At 54.4% G+C, this 4,671-nt stretch overlaps 1 protein-coding gene across 8 annotated transcripts in view; it reads left to right on the top strand.

The window, feature by feature from the left end:
* The first annotated feature begins 3,470 nt into the window (after positions 1–3,470).
* Positions 3,471–4,671, top strand: part of Trpv3 (transient receptor potential cation channel subfamily V member 3) — a 33,033-nt gene continuing 31,832 nt past the window's right edge. For 6 of the 8 annotated variants that reach the window (XR_002386936.2, XR_015443195.1, XR_002386938.2 and 3 more), the window contains exon 1: positions 3,472–3,648. The gene's annotated coding sequence lies outside the window, so the exon portion shown is untranslated. Of the gene's footprint in view, positions 3,649–4,671 lie in introns of all 8 variants that reach the window. The other 2 variants (XR_002386937.2, XM_021238156.2) reach the window with 1 other exon arrangement.

Below are 4,671 nucleotides of genomic sequence, written 5' to 3'. Positions count from 1 at the left end.
ATGTATCATCTCATCTGCTCATCATTTTTTGGTGTGTGTGGCGAGAACATTAAAATCTACTCTCTTAGCAATTTTTCTAGTCTGTCGCTGTTTCTTTGTCTCTGTCTCCAAGTCCTTCCTCGATCACCTGGAAGCAGGATGAGCCACATCCAGAACCCCTGATGGGACTGCTGCTCAGGTCTCCTAGTCCACGAATGAAGGTGTCCTGCCATGCTGCTGACCAGGGACCTCAGGGTGGCCAGTGCCAAGGCTTAGCATTCATCTTCAAAGCCAGTCCCAAAGAGCACATACACAGAGGAAGCCCCAGTCAATGCTTCCCACCAGCAGTCACGCATCACTGACCTTAGTGTCAGACAGCCTCGCCCTCTTCTGGCCATATGACCTTGGGAAAATAATTTCTCCCAAGCCTCACTTTCCTCACCCGTGAGATGGGTACAGCCCAGTTTGCAAGGTTACTGTGGGGCTTAAATGAGTGAATGGAAGGGCTAGACCAAGGTACAGAGTGCACAAAGAACTCAATGACAGCTGCTAATCTGGATTGTTTTTACCGTGCTCATTTATTCTCCCACTGACTGCCATGGCTGCCTTTCTCCAAGGTCAGAAGATGGAAGAAGATGGTCCTCCTCCTTGGACCAGGCCTCTTCTGGGAAGGGCATGAGGTGAAGCTTGACTAAGGCACTACACACTTGTTCCCACTGGAAGATGTGGGCAAGACATGACAGGGTCAGTCTGCTCGGGTTCGAGGCAGGCAGTGGAGTTCTTCCTGGCTCCTGGCTCCTTCTTCACGGCACCAAGTGTGTAGGAAAGTGTTGGCCCTTGCCTGCCTGCACCCACTTCACAGAGAACCCCTGCCCCATGGTGGTAAACCCTGTAGGCTTGGTGCCTGGGCCTGATGCCTGTGGGACTTGGATGGTGCAGGGAGCTGGGAGGGTCTGCTTCTAGCTTCCTGCTATGTCTTCTGAGGGTGTTCCGTGACAGGCTGGAAGACTGCCTCTGTAGACAGACCCTGCTACAGGGGTCTGGGCAGGATGGGGGCAGACAGGATATCTTGGCAGATGTCTAGCCTCTGGGGCAGGGGCAGGGCTGGGGTAGGAATACCCAGAGGCTGACCTTTCACTCTCCCACTGCACCCCCATTCCAGGTCCTGGCCCCATTTCCTCCACTTACACAACCAATCTGGAAGGACCTTTCTGGGGCTGATATGTGTTCTACTCACTGTCCCTGAGAATTTGAGTCACTGAGGAAGGGTTAACACAGCCTGGCTCATGGTCGCTACAAGGAACCCGGGGCCTGGTAGAGGAGGGCACTTGTTAATTCCTCCAAGCTTCAGGTGTTGGGGGCTCTGGGAATGAGCCTTAAAGATCATCCATGTGGCTGTCAAGACTACACAGGCCATGTAGGATTCTGTAAGGGCTACAATCTTAATACAAAGAGGTGGAACTTCTGGGCCCCCTACTCCTGTGACTGTGCTTTGAGAACCCCAAGAGCACCAGAGACACTGGTTCATTCAGGCTGGGTCAGTTCCCTGCCTGATCTCAGTGGTGACAGCATCCTGCTAGGCCACAGGCCATGTGTCTGTGAGTCTTGGCAAACCCAGCCCTGTGTGACTAAGCATCAGGGTTGACCCAGTGGCTTGGGGCCACTCAGCCAGCTGTACCTCACTCTGAAGCCCCAGGTCTGAGCACCCTGTGGAGTTCACGTGTTGCCCCAGTAATGTCACCACACATGGAACATGCCAGGGTCTCTGACCTGAGACTCTGCTGATGTGGCTTTCCTCCTGTAGCTACCTCTCTCTTCCCTGCTCTCTTTCTGCTCTGTCTGCCTTCAACCCATTACCCCCTCTTCAGTGGAGGCCCATCCCTCCTTGGTTGGGCCCTATCACTTGCCTGATGGGTTATGGTTCTTGCCTGTTCTGGTCTCCCCTGAGGCCCTACTTTCATGTGGGTTCTTATGCTGTGTTGGATTCATTGGAACCGCATGTGGACCAGCTCATAGAGTTGCTGCTTCCACGTGTTAGGGGTGAGACTCTCTCCTGAAGCAGTGCCTCTTTCTCTGTTGGGTGACCTGGCTCCTGCTGCTGCTTATAGCAGAGTGGGGCTTCTCACTGGGCACAGTACAGGTCTTTGGGTGAGAGACAAGGGACATTTTAGCCAGCTCCCTCCTGGTCCCTAAGAAAAATCACCAACACAGGGAAATTAAAACACCGAGACAGGTAGTCAGGAGGGTTCATACACAGGTGGGAGTAAGCTGGGAGGAGTGAGGGCTGCATCAGGGGCAGGTTGGGGAGTTACAGAGGGAGACCCTGCTTCCCCAAGGGTTGGGCTGTAATGGTGTTTCATGATGAGACTGAATTGTGAATGGGAACTTCAGGCCTCTCACTGGCTAAAGCTGTGAAAGCAGCCCCTCACTCTATCTCACTTGAAAGCCTGCTCTGTCCTGTCCTGGCCACATGTCCTGCTCTCTTGTGGCCTGGGAGCCTGACCCTGCACCCTACTGCCTCCCCAGGTCTCGTGGGTTATGTGACAAGGGATCAAGGGGCTTGCCTCCAGGAAACTGCCGGGGAAGTCTCTGCTGCCTCAGCCAGCAGCACTGGCACAGTCAGCAGAGACTTCTGCTCATCCCTGTCATCTCTTGGCCACATCTGGCCTGGGGGAGCAGGTGTGCAGCTCCTGAGTCAAGCCTCACTCCACCCTCTCTCCAGTGGCAGCCTGGGCCAGGGGAAGGAGGGCACACAGTCTTCTTGGGAGGCGCTGGCCTTGGAGAAAGGTGGCCTGGACAGTTGCTGGGAAAATAAATTGGCACGATACAAACAATCCTAGTGAATAGCGATTACTGAATTCTTTCTTTACTCTGGACCTTGTTCCAGCCCTTTGTATTCACTCAATTAAGCCCTATAGTGACCTTGTAAAGAGGCTCATGTACACCTCACAGGTAAGGAAATTGAAGCTTAAGAGAAATGATTTTCCCAAGGTCATATGGGAGGCTGTCTGATGCTAAGATCAATAGTGCATGTTTGCTGGTGGGAAGCACTGAGTGGGGGCTTTTTCTGTGTCTGAGGGACCTGATCTCGGGGACTAGTTTTGAAAGATGGATGTCAAGTCTTCCGGCCAACCATGCTAAGGTCAACCAGGCCAGTTCTTGGCTGAGCCTTTCTTCCCAGAGGTCAGGGTAGAGCCCTTGACTGTTTACTAGGCCTTCCCATCTTCATGATCTCTTCGACTCCAATGGCATCCTTGGGGAGTAAAGTCTACATTATGATTCCCATTTCCCAGTTGAGGAAACTGAGGCTTTTGAGGGGAAGCACTTGTTGAGCATCAAATACAAGAGAGGGAAGAGTTGGGGCCAGAAATTCAGCCTTGTGCATTAGTAGGTGCCTCATTTGCCTTTTCCCTTGTGGGGTAAGGCACTGGGCGGGTATGGGGGTGACTCACACAGGGCACGTGGGTGGTAGGCAGGGCTTGCCTGGCGCCGAGGGCAGGTAACCCAGCCAGTTCTGCCTCTGCCCCCTCAATCCAGTCATCAGCCATCCCCAGGCCTGAGATGGAAGCCTCTTGCTGCCCCAGCCACTGTCCCATGGGGGGGCCTTGGGCCCCAGACATGCGGTGATATTAGAGCAAAGGCCGTCATCATCACCCGGTACCTCACAAGGTAAGTCCTCGCCACATGGGGCAACCAGTGCCATCCAAGCCCCCTGGGGAGCCCAGAGCATGGACTTGGGGTTCTCTGGGCCATGTCTGATCTTTGCCCATAAGCTTCCATGAAGGTTGGGAGGGAGCTGGGTTCTAGCAGGGGAAACAGAGTCGTGAGCTCTTGGCTGTAGGGCTGTGAGAGCGCAGGCCCTAATGGAGACAGGAACCCTCTCTGAGTCTGGAATCCTTCTTTGGAAAGGGAAAGGTCTTACGGCTACTCGGGGCAGAGGTGAGGGTGCTGTCTCCCTCAGCAGGCTTGCAGATGTCTCTCTCCAGGGCATGAGTGTGATGAGATTTAGGACTGTACGAGATGGCCCAAAGGTGGAGAGGTACAGGGCCTAGGTACCTTACAGGTGGCCCTCCCAGGTGCCTGTAGTCTTTGCCATTCAAATTAGGAAGAAAGTCCATTTCCATCAGCTTGAGGGCTTGGGAAGCATGACATTCCCCTGGCTGGGTGTGGAAACTGAACTGGGAGAGAGGGAGGGCGGGGCAGCTGAGAGTCCGCAGGGGAGAAGCAGGGTTTATGGGGGTGATTCAGGAGCTAATTACAGCTGCTGCAGTCCTGATCCTGATTTTCCTGGCCCTCTTCTGGGCTGGCTACCCGGGACAGCCCACAGTCACGGGCAAGGCAAACGAAACAGCTGGTGTCATAGGTCAGAAGTAAGGAGTCCTTAGGGACCATTCAACACACTTTTCAGGAGAGAAACCAGAGACCCAGGGAGGGGTAAGACACATGCCTCCATCCTTCTCTCTCCCTCTTGGCCCAGCCCAGCCTTTTAGCCCTGTCTGTTCAGATATCTCTTTGGGCTGGGGCAGTCAATGAAGGCCGCCTGTCCTGCTCAGGCTGTGACTAGATACAGGTAGGGACCCAGGTGTGCGGAGGCCCTCTCTGTGGGCTTCCCCACCTGGGTGGCCTTCAAGCCCCTCCTGAGTGCCCCTGGCATCAAAGTGCCTGCGCGTCAGGGACAGTGTCCTCCCCTGT

The sequence above is a fragment of the Heterocephalus glaber genome, unplaced genomic scaffold, assembly GCF_053883595.1.
Source record: "Heterocephalus glaber isolate CG9 unplaced genomic scaffold, H.glaber_assembly_v1.0 deba00001564, whole genome shotgun sequence".
Classification (NCBI taxonomy): domain Eukaryota; kingdom Metazoa; phylum Chordata; class Mammalia; order Rodentia; family Bathyergidae; genus Heterocephalus; species Heterocephalus glaber.
The sequence above is the reverse complement of the archived record's forward strand: the minus strand, read 5'-3'. Positions and strand labels throughout refer to the sequence as shown.